At 45.5% G+C, this 15,819-nt stretch overlaps 1 protein-coding gene across 2 annotated transcripts in view; it reads right to left on the bottom strand.

The window, feature by feature from the left end:
- Nucleotides 1-15,819, bottom strand: part of IRF4 (interferon regulatory factor 4) — a 53,488-nt gene that overhangs the window by 29,298 nt on the left and 8,371 nt on the right. The window contains exons 2-4 of one of the 2 annotated variants that reach the window (XM_069960214.1): nucleotides 15,532-15,644; nucleotides 9,354-9,424; nucleotides 9,019-9,157 (exon numbers count right to left, since the gene is read on the bottom strand). The gene's annotated coding sequence lies outside the window, so the exon portion shown is untranslated. The remainder of the gene's footprint in view (nucleotides 1-9,018; nucleotides 9,158-9,353; nucleotides 9,425-15,531; nucleotides 15,645-15,819) is intronic. The other variant, XM_069960215.1, reaches the window with a different exon arrangement.

The raw sequence follows: 15,819 nt of genomic DNA, 5'->3' as shown, positions 1-15,819 counted from the left end.
AATGTAATTATTATACTTGTTAGGTTTCCTAGTAAATTGTGTTTGTATCACAACTATATAGCAAATGTGTTATACTAGGAAGACTTAAGCATGCTACAAGAACTTAAACGCGATAAGAAAAAACTTACAGCAAACTTACAGCAAAATACATTAAAAGAGAAGTCCAGCCAAGATGAGAAATCGGCTGTATGCGGGGGATGGGTGGGTATAGGAACATAATAAAGAAACTCTACTTACCCCACCCTGTTACCCTGCAGTACTGCCTTACTGCTCATGGACTGCCATGGGGCTCCTGCATCTCCTGCTCTTGAAACGCCACAACCTGGGCTAAGAAATACCCGCTCAGCCAGTCAGTCAGTGCCTGGGGCGGGACACTGCAACACGGGAGAAACTGGAGACTGGCAGCCATCAGTAAGCACTGACGTGGTGCTGATGGGACACAGGGACAGGTAAGTAGATTTTTTTTCCATTATGTTCCCACACCCACCTGCCTGCAGACATTTTTGTATTTTTGGACAGAGTAATTTAATCAAGATGCCTCCAAAGGGGTCCATTGCATTTTCGGGGGTTCTCCATATGTGGTCAATGACATTTTATGTAGAGTAAAGTTATAGCAACAAAGGTGGTGCTTTATCTTGCTGTGGCGTGAAGTGCAAATATTTGAATCATTTGTGTGCATCAGCTTTTGTTGCTCAAAAACTTTGTGAATATTTGCCTTTGCTCTTCTTGCCAGAGAGGTGGGATAGTGGGCATGGTCAAACACAGAGAGGGTATGGCCTCTGTCTGCACCACATTTACAACAATTTATGCCGACTTGCTGACTGCACGCAGGGAGCTCCGGCGGACATGGATTTACGTAGAGGTGTGTACTTAAAATGGGGGAAATTTTTTAGACATATGAAATGACAGTCTTGATAAATCCTCCCCAAAGTTGTTACTAATTCAGCCTGTAAATTCCACTTATTGCATAGCTGGTTAATACATATGCAAGCTGTGCATGTGATGGGTTCTTTAAAAATAACATGGGCTTTATAGGTGTTTACCAAATTACTACAAAGCATATTATGTGCTAACTGTAGCCGGTATTATTTTATGAGTCCCAAAAGGCAAAATAATAATGTTCAAAAGCCTGAAGAGTATAAGGGTCATCCATATCATACAAGATACTGTTAAGACGTGCTTATACAAATAGTGTAAGAGACGGTATTTGAGTTCATGTTTTAATGATCATATCAATGCTGCAGCACATTCTGAAAGTAATATACTACTTCCACCATGTGGTGCTGCTGTAGTTTAACAATTCCGGAACAGTCTAGTTTCATGATGACTCACCATAATGTGAGCTCTTTTTCTGTTTATCACTATAAAACCATAGCTGTATAAATTGAATCACATAAAAAGAAAGACCTGATAAGAACAGTAAAAAAATTGGAGGTGGATAAGGTTTACAGCTGCTTTACTCAGGAGCTCACAATCATATAATTCATAGTGAATTATTCATTGTATTATAGGGTGGTTATGGTATAATCCATTCGAAGAGTTAAAGGCTAATAGTGGGTCATGCAATATAAAACCTAAATAGAATCTGTAATGGAGAAGCGTGCATTAGGCCCCATTCACACGTCCGTGTCAGTTTTTACTGTCAGAAAATCCTGATCAGGAGGCCTCAAATGTCATCAGGAAAGGATTTCATCAGGATTTCCTGACATTAATCCGTTTTTACCTTCAGAATACCATCAGGAAACCATCAGGAAAAGCCTTCAGGATTTCCTGATGGGAGAAAAGAAAAAAAAAAAAAGATTTTAATATGGTCTAGTATGCCAACATACATCACAAGCACCCACATTGCCCCTCATGTACCCTACCACCTCATGTACCCTACCACCGTCACCCCTCGTGTACCCTACCACCGCCACCCCTCATGTACCCTACCACCGTCACCCCTCGTGTACCCTACCACCGCCACCCCTCGTGTACCCGACCACCGCCACCCCTCGTGTACCCGACCACCGCCACCCCTCATGTACCCTACCACCGTCACCCCTCGTGTACCCTACCACCATCACCCCTCGTGTACCCTACCACCGCCATCCCTCGTGTACCCTACCACCGTCATCCCTCGTGTACCCTACCACCGCCACCCCTCGTGTACCCTACCACCGTCACTCCTCGTGTACCCTACCACCATCACCCCTCGTATATCCTACCACCGTCACCCCTCGTGTACCCTACTACCGTCACCCGTGTACCCTACTACTGGCACCCCTTGGTACCCTACTACCGTCACCCCTTGTGTACCCTACTACCGTCACCCCTTGGTACCCTACTACGTCACCCTTTGTGTACCCTACCACTGTCACCCCTTGTGTACCCTACCACCGTCACCCCTCGTGTACCCTACCACCGTCACCCCTCCTGTACCCAGGGGTGATTCTAGCCTCTCTGCTGCCCGAGGCGAACTATAGAATGACGCCCCCCCCCCCCCCGTCAATCCGCCCACATTATAATCCACTACTGCCCCCCCCCCCCACTGCTGTCCCCAATAAACATAATGTTTGGTCCCTTGCTGCACAGAGGATGTCAGGAGAGGAGGGGGCTGACTTTATAGGAGAGGTCCCAGCAGCACAGAGGATGTCAGGAGAGGAGGGGGCTAATCCTATAGGAGAGGTCCCAGCAGCACAGAGGATGTCAGGAGAGGAGGGGGCTAATCCTATAGGAGAGGTCCCAGCAGCACAGAGGATGTCAGGAGAGGAGGGTGCTAATCCTATAGGAGAGGTCCCAGCAGCACAGAGGATGTCAGGAGATGAGGGTGCTAATCCTATAGGAGAGGTCCCAGCAGCACAGAGGATGTCAGGAGAGGAGGGTGCTAATCCTATAGGAGAGGTCCCAGCAGCACAGAGGATGTCAGGAGAGGAGGGTGCTAATCCTATAGGAGAAGTCCCAGCAGCACAGAGGATGTCAGGAGAGGAGGGTGCTGATCTTTTAGGAGAGGTCACAGCAGCACAGAGGATGTCAGGAGAGGAGGGTGCTGATCTTTTAGGAGATGGTCCCCCTCTTCCCCCCTTATAGATGGTCCCCCTCTTCCCCCCCTTATAGATGGTCCCCTCTCCCTTATAGATGGTCCCCCTCTCCCCCCCTCCCTTATAGATGGTCCCTCCCTTATAGATGGTCCCCCTCTTTCCCCTCCCTTATAGATGGTCCCCCTCTTTCCCCTCCCTTATAGATGGTCCCCCTCTTCCCTCTCTCCCCCCCCCCTTATAGATGGTCCCCCTCTTTCCCCCCCCCCCTTATAGATGGTCCCCCTCTTCCCCCCCCTTATAGATGGTCCCCTCTCCCTTATAGATGGTCCCCCTCTTCCCCCCCCTTATAGATGGTCCCCCTCTTCCCCCCCCTTATAGATGGTCCCCTCTCCCTTATAGATGGTCCCCCTCTCCCCCTCCCTTATAGATGGTCCCCTTTCCCTTATAGATGGTCCCCCTCCCCCCCCTTATACATGGTCCCCCTCTCCCCCCCTCCCTTATAGATGGTCCCCCTCTTCCCCCCCTTATAGATGGTCCCCCTCTTCCCCCCCCCTTATAGACGGTCCCCCTCCCGCCCCTCCCTTATAGATGGTCCCCCCCTTATAGATGGTCCCCCTCTTTCCCCCCTCCCTTATAGATGGTCCCCTTCCCCCCCCTATAGATGGTCCCCCTCCCTTATAGATGGTCCCCTTCCCCCCCCTATAGATGGTCCCCCTCCCTTATAGATGGTCCCCCCCCTTATAGATGGTCCCCCCCCCCCCTTATAGATGGTCCCCCTCTTTCCCCCCTCCCTTATAGATCGTCCCACTCTTTCCCCCCTCCCTTATAGATGGTCCCCTTCCCCCCCCCCCCTCCCTTATAGATGGTCCCCCTCTCCCCCCCCCCTTATAGATGGTCCCCCTCTCCCCCCCCCCCTTATAGATGGTCCCCTTCCCCCCCCTACCTTATAGATGGTCCCCCTCTCCCCCCCTCCCTTATAGATGGTCCCCCTCTCCCCCCCCCCCTTATAGATGGTCCCCCTCTCCCCCCCCCTTATAGATGGTCCCCCCCCTTATAGATGGTCCCCCTCTTTCCCCCCTACCTTATAGATGGTCCCCCTCTCCCCCCCCCCCCTGCACAGCAGATAAAACAAAAAACAGCACACAACTCACCTGCCCTCCGTTCCCCCGTCGAGCCTCTCTGGTCTGGTCCCGGGTGATGTGCGGCTGCCGGAGGTGTCCCGTCCTGTCCCCGGCAGCGCGCGCATCAGAGAGCTCCCCGTGTGCCTGTGGCTGTGACTTCCGGCGCACGGGGAGCTCTCTGATGCGCGCGCTGCCGGGGACAGGATGGGACACCCCGGGCAGCCGCACATCAGCCGGGGGACTAAGGCTGCATTCCACGTTCCGTGATCCTGTCGGATCACGGACGTGGAATGCATGTACTGGAGCCCCCCCGCCCCCGGGCAGTATCTGTAATGAGATGCTGTGAGCGGGGGGGGACTGTATTCATAAGCGCCGCGCTGTAGTAACAGCACCGCGCGGCTGATTCATTACAGGGCGGCGCTTATGAATACAGTCTCCCCCGCTCACAGCATCTCATTACAGATACTGCCCGGGGGCGGGGGGGCTCCAGTACAGTCAGTGGTGGATTATAATGTGGGCGGCCGCCCGAACCGCCCATATTATAATCTGCCACTGAATGCCGCCCCCACGAAGACAGCTGGTGGCGCCGCCTGAGGCAGACGATTCAAGTCGCCTCATGATTGCGGCGCCCCTGCCTGTACCCTACTACCGTCACCCCTCCTGTACCCTACCACCGTCACCCCAGGTTGCAAAACTACAAATCCCATCATGAAAAAATGTCAGGACATGATGGGAGTTGTAGTTCTGCAACCTGAATGGCAATATGTTGCAAAACTACAACTCCCATCATGGACTGTCAGCAGGGCATGATGGGAGTAGTAGTTCTGTGACCTGAAAGCTGCAGGTGGCAAAACTACAACTCCCACCATGGACTGTCAGCAGGGCATGATGGGAGTAGTAGTTCTGTGACATGGATGGCCATATGTTGCAAATCTACAACTCTCATTATGGACTGTCAGCAGGGCATGATGGGAGTAGTAGTTCTGTGACCTGGATGGCTGCAGGTGGCAAAACTACAACTCCCACCATGGCCTGTCAACAGGGCACGATGGGAGTAGTAGTTCTGCAACCTGGATGGCCACAGGTAGCAGAACGACTACTCCCATCATGATCCTGCTAGGACATGGTGGGTGTTTTAGTTCTTGGGGGGGGGGCTGCGATCTCACTTGTCCCAGTGTAGGTCCAGGCGTGTGGTGGGGTGTGCCGCCAGCTCGTCCAGTCTGGCGGCAGCAGCAAGTGGTGGGTCCCGGGGGAGGGGGGGGCTTGCGGGGGGAACGGGGAACCTGCTGCGGTCGCGGGGGTCTGGTGCGGAGTCCCGGAGGGGGGGGGCGGAGGCGATGATGGTTTGCGGGCGAGGAGTCCTGGCATCACGGAGAAGGTGGGAGAAGAGCGCTTGGTTGGTGTCGGGAGGCGGGCGGGTGGCGCTGCCAGGGACCGGGGAGGGCACTGCCAGGGTCCTGGGGGCATCTTGGAGGTGTGGCGCTGCCAGGGTCCGGGAGGGGGGCAGCTTGGAGGTGTCGGGCGGCGGGCCGGCAGCGCTGCCAGGATCCGGGGGAGCTCGGGGTATCGGGTGGCGTATGGGCAGTGCTGCCAGGGGGCGGGGTGGCAAAAGGGCGGCCACCGACGTTAGCGTGCTTGGGGTGTCGGGCAGGCAGAACGCAGTGGTGAGATCCGGGGATCGGGCGGCGAGCAGGCCTGTGCTGAGGTCTGGGTGTGGCTCTCAACCAATCTGAAATCCCGGGCACTTTCCTGATGTACATCAGGAAAGTGCCCGTGATTCCGGCGCTTCCATAGACTTCTATGGGGGCGTCCGGGCCGGAATTCCGGACAAAAATAGGACATGTCCTATTTTTTCCGGATCTATTTTCTGGGACGGACACCCTTCCGGAAAAATCCGGAGGGGTGTCCATGACTAATTAAAGTCTATGGGTCCGGAAATCCGTGCCTGAATGTCCAAAATATCTCTCTGCTTTTTTTTAACAAGATTGCTTTTTCCTGTTTTTATTAGTGAAGCAGATTCAGTCCTATCCCACATGATCACATGTCTCTCTCAATAACCTATTTGGGAATTTTGTGTTCAACAGAAAGGAAGAGATTCGAGATTTTGTGGGCATACTTCTGACAATGCTGCCACAACTGTGGCAATGGAGGAAACTGAAAATTTTAGTGGTGATTGTACACAGGTAGGGACATTTAGCAATAATATATACAGTATGCAGTGAGCTGTTGCATTTTTTGTGTTTTTGTGTGTTTGCAATTTCAGCCATAGCAACATGCTCCTGCCTAATGTGAATGGTGTTGTAGGAGAGCTGACCAAATTTGTCTTTTTTGCAAATAATAATATATACCTCAGTGTTATAGAATTTGATTATACTCTGGGATCATAAGCTATCAGGTAAGTATATGTTTATTACTTAATATATTTTTTGAAGGTTTACTGAAGGTGAAATTCACCTAGTCCTCCTTTTGAGAGAAAACAACATGCTAAAAGAAGATCTCAAAAATCTGATTGGGACTTTGGACTGGCCATTGAACTCATAGACCAAAGTCCAACTTGACCCTATAAGTCCACAGAGCACACTCTAGAAATGTAAACTATAATTTTCTGTCAGAGGTGCAGTATGTACAAAGGTGTAAGTTATAACTAATGGACAAGGTGGCCAAATGGACTGCAAAAAGAAGGCCTGATGAAAGAATAACGTACTGGGCAAGTCAGTTATAAAGTCCATAGCAATATGGGTTCACAAAGGGGGACATGTATCATCAGACGTACGGATGATTTTTGGCGGAAAGTGCCGATTTGCGCATTATTTTATTCGCAAATTGCCGATTTGCGAATAAAATATTCGCAAATTGGCACTTTCCGCCGAGTACGCCGGGGGGCGGGGAGGGGGTGCGAAGGGGGCGGAACGGAGGGCGCGGACTCAGAGTCTGCGCGATTCACCATCCGTTCCGCCAAAAGATACGCCGAAAACCTACTCAAGTCCTCGGCTGGCGTAGGTTTTCGGCTGTGCGCACCGACGCCCACAGGATTTATGTAGAGGCAGCCCGCCTCTACATAAATTCCCGTAGCGCTGGAGATGCGGGGACATTTTTAAGTCCGGCGTAAAAAACGCCAGACTTAATAAATGTCCCCCAAAGAGTTTGGAACGGGCAAAGGAAGCAACAAACCAATTTTTGTTGGGAGCCTGTGCACAAGTTGGGCAAGCCCCCTTTAAATTATTTATAGCCATTTATAGTGGGCTACCAGTAATGGTAAGAGATGTGATTCAATGACTTGCATACAACATTGTAACTTGCCTAGGGGAGAAACTACTTCCAATAATTCTGTGAGACAAAGAACTCGGAGTGAAGCCACTGTTATTATGTGCCTGGGATGATTACTTAACTGAGCTTAAGTAGCCAAATATGTTGGATCCTTGTCCATTGTTCCTTGTTTATTGATCTGTATTAAGGGCACCTTTACACAAGGGTGCTATAACAAGGGGTCATTGCTCATTTAGTCAACCCTCACACAGTCATACAAATGACATCTGGCATCATTACAGAGAGCCGCCAGGTAGATTGGTGCACTAAGGACAGTAGTACCGCTCCAAGTGCACCAACCTTCCTAATTTACATATTAATTAAACTGATAAATATGACTGAGGCTGAAGGTTAGTATATGACCTTTATTCTCAGCGCCATGTGTGCCATACCGGCAGGTTAGAGTCTTCTAACCTGTTGTTAGTTTCTCTTTAAGGATAGGGCCAGAAGTACAAAGACTGCAGAGGTCTTACTGCAACATAACAAGCAATGAATGTGGTTGTGTTACTACTGAAAACATGATATATGAACAACACAACAGGACAAAAATCTAAACCTGCTGGATTTTCAGTCACCCAGTGTCTAATGTGGTTTGCATATTCTCATACACACGTGACTTACAGTACAGTCATATCCATCCCTTAAATAGCGATGCAACTCCGAACAGGAAAGCTGCAGGTAGATCGCGCACATTTATTAAAGTGTCTGTGACTAAGGTCCTGTTCACACTACAAAATCGGCGCTGAGATTTTGTGCGGAACCCCTCGCGGCCAAATCCTGCCTTCAATGTGTTTGAAGGGGAGGCCTTTCTGCACCTTACCATTTAAAAAATTGACATGTGAATTCTTTGAGCGGAGAGCAGAGGCATGCAAGCCCTCCTGTTCAAAGAGATTGAAGACAGGATTTGGCCACGAGGGGTTTCTGTCAAGTGACGGAAATGACCATGTAGCCCTAGTCCAGTCCTTCTAGCTACAACCAGTAGTTCATTATTCTGTGCAGCTGGAGGAGCCAACATGTGACCAAATTAATGATACAAGATTTGAAAGGAAAACTCAGGTTCAATGATCATACTGTAGACAACTCATGACTGCAGCTGTCTGTGAGACATTGTCTGTGTCAGAGATTTTCTGCAGCTGAGCGTGGCTGGCATGTCTTTTAGGTTTTAATTTTATAAATCCCATCTGTAAAAATGTTGGCAGCTGGAGAATCATCTCTAAGTTCATTCATATTGAAAGCAAATATTTTCTGGTGGGTATAACTGTCAGTATTTAAAAAATATCTTTTTTAAAAGAATGGATCAATGTATACCCTTCCATAAGATGTCCATCCTCCTACTTGTAGATCTTCCCCCCTGTAGAAGTCACCCAAGAAGGATCCATAGGTTCTGAAAGTAATAGACGCTGCCTCTATTTTTCTTACACGTTCTTCCCTGCCATCATCTACACTAGCCAGTATCAGCTCTGATATCAAGAATCCTTTAAAGGGGGAACTATCAGCAGGTTAGGCGAATCGAACCTGCTGATAGTCCCCTATAGTGCCGGGGATGCAGAGGAGGAAGTTATGTGTCTTACCTTTCTCCTCGGCCACTTCTACGCTGTTAGTTGGGGTAAAATCTGCTCTGGAGCACCATTAGGAGCACTGCCACGTCATCTATCTAGCCAGATGATGCTTATGTATTAGCCCAGCAGCTGTGGGTTGAGTGGGCAGGGGCTACAGAAGAATGAAAATCTGCTATGAGAATGTAGATTCATAGGAAATGACAGTACAGAGCATTGTAACGTATTTCGCTGTGGGAAATCGGCTTCAATACGGTACATGTGAAACTGGCCTAAATCTATTTATTGTTAGGTAATTAGTAGGTAATTGTTAGGAATTAGTAATTCAGGGGTTCTCTGAATGCACTTACTTCCACCTTGCTATGCACATCCTTGTTAAAATTTGCCAACACCATTACATGAAAGCTTGATCACAGATCTCCTAAGCAGAAAAGGGAATACAATATAACTTTAACTGATTTCATGTAATTAATCAACCAATGTACACACTTTCCTGTAAGCATTTCCTGTTAGGGATCGCCTAAAATCACTGTATGAGTGATAAATCTATTGCCTCACACATAAGCCAGTAACAATGGTTCTCTCGTGATTGTCTGCAATCATGAAGTGGAAGAAAATGATTACTGTATGATTTTAACTATTGATTATAAAATGTAGATATTTATCATCATTACTACGAAACATAGGAATATTCATGAAAATACAGAATCACATAAACGAGTATAGCTGAATATTCGTATGCCACGACAAGGCCCTCCATCTCCTGACTAGGTTGGGTTGGGGTAGCAATTTGAACATACACTCCAAAGACAAATGTTTTGTCTTTGGGTAGCTTCACACGTATCGGATCCGCAGCGGATTTCACACTGCGACTTTGTAGCAAAATCCGCTGTGGATACTGGTAGTGTGAAGTTAAATGGGTCACATACCAAAAAACAGATGGAAAAACTGATGAAAAAAAACGGATGCAAATGTGTGCATCCGTTTTTCTATTGACTTCCATTATTTAAAAAAAAAACAGATCACAACGGATCAGTTTTTTTTAACGGACACAAAAAAAAAACGGATCCTTTTTGATCTGTCTTTTTTTATAATGGAAGTCATTGGAAAAACCGATCAAAACGAATGCACACAATTCCATGAGTTTTTTTTTTATCAGTTTATCATCCATTTTTCGCAAAAATAAACGGATTGTAAATACATAGTCTGAACCCAGCCAAAATCATACCTGTAGTCTCTGTTTAGCATGTGGTTCATCCTGTATCTCTTATCTTGTTTATTCTGACCTCTACTATTGCTACTTGACTATTTATTTGGTTATGATTCTGTACTTTGCTTACTTGACCACCCGTTCTTGTTTATTTGTCTTCTCTGCGTTTGTGTTTTCACCATTGGCATAGGAAGTTGTCCTCTACTGCTTAGGGTAGCTAAGGGCTTACAGGTAGGGACAACTGGGTGGGTGGCTTAAGGGCTTACCGTCCTTGTCTCCCCTCTTCCTCCTTGGCTTCCAGCAGCAGCTATTGGCATAACAGTTTGTCTTTTAAAAGGCAAATGGCAGTTTCTATGGATAATCTTACTGTACGGCATGTAATGGTAGTAATATTTTGTTAGTACTTAATTTCTTCTATAACTAATCTTAAATGGAATGGAAGTGGTAACAAATTGACCTCAGTTTATAACAGTTGTTCAGTTAGGGCTAAACAGCAACTTTGCTTGACATAAAGGTATTATCACACTGAAGCTACATGATAATTTTAGGGATCAATTTGGTTGTAAATTGTAAATTAAGGATTAGATTTAGGATTTGCAACCCTCAATAGACACAGAAAAGCTTATCCGTTGCAAAGGAGACCCAATCAGGTTATTTACAATGACCTCTATGCTAAAAAAAAGGAGATTCCAATGTAGTAACATCAAACAATTACAACAGAAGGCTTGCAGTATTGCAATGCAACCTTGCAATCTTCCTTTCATGCAACTGATGTCATGGTGTAGCCTCAGCCTAAATATAAAGAAAAACATTGGCTGTACAAGCAAAATAATCTTAAAAGCAATGGGGGAAATGGAGCTGCCATGATCACTGTTAGAAGGTAACATGATTCCGAAATCTATGCCCCTTGACCCTCCTCCACTATGGGCTAGAATCAATGGGCCTTACGACTCCTCCAGGTACCATGTCCTGTGGACTTTGTATACAGAGATTTTCAGATCTCTAATTCCCTGCAAATACCACTGTAATGTGCATGGTTGTACTCCTTTTGCATATGGTAAATGACTACACAACTTTGTTTCTGGTTCAACCCATTTTTTCCAAAATCTGTTTGAAATTAGTTGACAAGTCTTTCCTTTACCTAAAAAATACAAAATATTAATGGATTATCCATCATGATGAAGGTTCAGAGAAGTATGGTGGCCACAATGGGCTGCAACAGACGGTACAATGCAGGGCTATCTGGGTAGAATATGTCACATGGCAGGGTAAGTATAAGGCAAAGTTGCTACAAGTTAGTGATCTACTTAAAATGGAATTCAGTCCAATTAGAGCAGACTTTGCTTATCAGAATCTTCACAGTTTGGCTGGCTGGGGTTATGAAACATTTGTACTCCCAGAACTCTGCAGATCTATCTCATAATATACAAAGAATATATAATACCCAGAGTAAAGGCCCTATTCCACGGAACGATTATCGTTAGTTTTCGGACGATATCGACTGCTACGGACGATAATCGTTCCGTGGAATAGAGTGCAACGATCAGCCGACATCGTTCATGTCGGCTGATCGTTGCAGTCGCTTGTTTTTCAACATGTTGAAAAACAAGCGACTGATATAGCAACGATCTGCTGCCGTCGCTCCGTTGAATAGGAGCGTCGGCAGCATACGCTGCTATATCCTATGGGCTGCCCGGATGATCAGCGATCCTCCGAGCAGCCCCCCCCCCGCAGCACCCCGCCGCCCCTCCCGCACTCACCCGCTCGCTGCCGACGCGTTGAATAGCGGCGGCAGCGAGCGGGGAACGAGGAGCAAACGAGCGCTGACAGTGCTCGTTTGCTCCTCTTAATGACCCGTGGAATACGGGCTTAAGCAAGGTACTGTATTCCTCAGCCACACAACAACCTTATTCATAAAGTTACTGGGGAAAAAGGTATTGGGACACTGCAGAAGGTTCAAAGAAAACCCCAAGAAAATTAATAAAACACTTGAACAAATAAGAATTGAATGGTTTACTGGATTGTTGATTCAGTAATTTGTTCGACAAACGTACAGTTTATGAATTGTATTAGAAATAAACAGTTACAGAAACCATTTACATACAACCAAAGGGCGGTCATTGATATATACAACACAGAATGACCCATCATTTGTACCTGATGTAAAAGCATATTTGTCTGAACCGTGAAAGAAGTGAAGCATTTCAAGACCTAGGGTTCTCATGAAACTTCTTAGGCATTCTGAAACTTTTTAACCAACTGAAGACAAGGTTGCAGCTTTACAGGCTGTATGTTTGGGACTGAATGAATTGTATATCTTTATCAGTGCAAACCCTGATAACTGTGCTTGGATTCAATTAAATTATCTCCAGCTTCTTTTCTATACTTCTTGAGTAACAGGAAGAAAGTTCCTATTATATCAATATGTTACGTGACGTTTTCTTTCAAAATGTGATCATATATAATATAGTATATTGTAAAAACAATGGTTTTAGCTGATAAAGATACATTTTGGTGTATCATTATGTAGATCTTACTTGTCTGTTTAAATGAATACTTGTATCAATTCTGTGCTGTTCCTCTTATTCTTGCAAGAAATGTATGACTCAATAACCAAATGTTACCAGTTTGGGGGGGGGGGGGGGACTACATAGTCTGGCTCTGATTGGATAGTGTAATGGTGCGTTTACACGTAACGATTATCGTGCGAATTTGCGCGATAACGATCGAATTTGAACGATAATCGTACGTGTAAACGCAGCGAACGATCAAACGACGAACAAGAAATCGTTCATTTTGATCTTTCAACATGTTATCAAATCGTCGTTCGCAAAAAATTCGCAGATCGTTCCGTGTGAACAGTCGTTCGCCAATTTAACCATTGTGTGAGATAGGCTTAAGGATCGCAAAACGATCGCAAAACAAATTTTCCGTATGATATATTGTACCGTATAAACGCTGATCGTTATGAAAAAAAATCGTTACTCCGACATCGTTAATCGTACGATCGGCCCAATTATCGTTTTGTGTAAACGCACCATCACACAGTGTAGAGACACACCCTTAATTAATATCACCCAATTGGTCATGCCTTTCTATTAATAATAACAGGAATGGCACATCACAGAGCTATAGATTAAGGTGTTTCAGAATTGTTATGTAATTGGTACAGCAAGCACTTACTAAAACAGACAGACCAGTATTAAAGACAGGTCCTTTTTAACTGTAGACTTTGACAAAGGTGTTGGCAGAATGGTCAGTTAAGAAGGATCAATGTAGCTTCATACCGGTAGGCACAGGAGGAAATAGTTCAGGAGGGATTTTCATATACAGTGGTGCCTTGGATTACGAACATAATACGTTTCGGGGCAGTGCTCGTAATCCAAATCCACTCTTAAACCAAAGCAAATTTTCCCAGAAGAAATCACTGATATGCAGACAATTGGTTCCACACCCCAAAAATAATGATTTAGGGGTAGATGTGAGCACTAGAGATGAGCGAACCTCGAGCATGTTCGAGTCCATCCAAACCCGAACTTTCGGCATTTGATTAGCAGTGGCTGCTGAAGTTGAATAAAGCCCTAAGGCTATGTGGAAATCATGGATATAGTCATTGGCTGTATCCATGTTTTCCAGACAACCTTAGAGCTTTATTCAAGTCCTGCAGATCGTTCGGGTTCGGATGGACTCAAACCCGAACCCGGTTCGCTCATCTCTAGTGAGCACATACATGCAGCGCTCTCTGTCCGGGGAGAGAGGGGTTACAGCTATGAAGAGATTACCCCCACACACACAGTCCTGTCCCCTGATGCAAGCCCCAGCCTGAAGTGGATTTACTATGATTTAGAAGGTGAAGGAGACTTCCTGGGTCATAGTACAGGGCTATAGACCCTGCTATGCAGATCATGCCCCTCTTCCACTCGCGCTCCCACCCAGTACAGGGAGCTCTTAAACCAAAGCAATGCTCTTAAACCAAGTGACAATTTTGAAAAACTGTGAGCTCTTAAACCAAGCTACTCTTAAACCAAGGTACCACTGTATACAGATATCAAGTGTGAGATCACTTCTTCCAATTATTTTTATAAACCCTTATTCAATAAAATTTACCCACTTTTCTATTCCCAAAGGACAACTATATCTTAGCATTACTGGTGACATACACAAATCTGGCACCAGGGTCTCAATGCATTTCTCCCACCAATTGGGCTCATCAGGAGACCAGCAATAATCAAGCAAGAGTATGATACATAAGGGCCACATAACTCATAATAGATATAGCTAATAGATATAGATTTGGCCCTTATGTATGACGCTTTTGATTGATTATTGCTGGTCTCCTGATGAGCCCAAGTTGTGGGAGAAATGTGTTGAGACCCTGGTGCCAGATGTGTGTATGTCACCAGTAATGCTAAGATATAGTTAAACACTCAGACCGTGACCGATAAAAACGTTTGACATGTCTCTATGACATGTCAATAGTTTTTAAAAATGATAGGTTTACTTTAATTCCAAAATCAACTGGTGATTTTTTTTCTAATGGCACTATAGACTTTCCCAGAAGTTTTCACTTTCGAGAGGTACCCAACTGGGTTGCTACCCAACACTGCCCTATTTTGATTCTTCATTAAAACCTTAACAATTAAGATTAGAACAAATGTACAAAATGAAGTGTTCGGATGCCAATGGGGAAGCATTCCCATTCCGTGAATTTCTCATACCAAACTAAGAACAAAAAAAACTAACAGTGAGTAATATCATGGCATTGGTATGCATATAATTATGGTAATGATGTTAAAGGACGTCATGCTTATACCAGTGTATATAATGTGGATCTGTTGTTAGATGTATAGTTCCTGAAGGAAGAGGCCAGAACGGTCTTAAAATGCGCTGACTTTTTAAAACAAATATTCTTAGTTTTTATCCTTTGTCCTCCTGAGATTTTCACCGTCCCAATCTGTGTGTGGGTGAGGAGATTGCACGTTGCTATACCATCCTCATGTGGGATTCACAGGAATGGCAGCCATCTTTTAACCTGGGATATCCTGTGGTTATTAATGGTACTGGCAAAAACTTACTATGGCCTTTATCCTGCCCTTGGTAAATGAATTAACATCTCCAATGAGAATTTTCATGGTTTACCATAGGCTTGTTTTATTTACATGGCACTGCTGAGTTTGCAAGTTTAGTAAAAAGGAAACATAAAAACTGAGAAAAGTGACAACCATTTTGCTCGTTTCATATGAGAAGCTACTTTCACAGGATGGATTTGATGTAAAGTCATTTAGAGAGGATCATAATACAAACATTACTTTAGTTACCTTTGCTGTGTTGTTATGTAGGTCTTGTAAATGAAAGTTCCCATTTCAGGTTACTAGCATGTCTCAGTCTCAGGATTGGTTTCAGATTTTCTTTCTTCATTATTTCTCATTCTCTTTATTCAGAAATACACAAATTAAAGCCAAATTAGTCTTTTTCATAGTCCTTTTTTAATTCCTAAATTACATTGTGATCTCTACAGAAAGGAACAGACCTCCACAACAGACCTTCTCAAAAACCAGAAGGTAGCAGGGCTGTATTTACAACCTACGCCACCCTAGGTACTAAGG

Source organism: Dendropsophus ebraccatus, chromosome 2, assembly GCF_027789765.1.
Source record: "Dendropsophus ebraccatus isolate aDenEbr1 chromosome 2, aDenEbr1.pat, whole genome shotgun sequence".
NCBI lineage: Eukaryota > Metazoa > Chordata > Amphibia > Anura > Hylidae > Dendropsophus > Dendropsophus ebraccatus.
The sequence above is the reverse complement of the archived record's forward strand: the minus strand, read 5'-3'. Positions and strand labels throughout refer to the sequence as shown.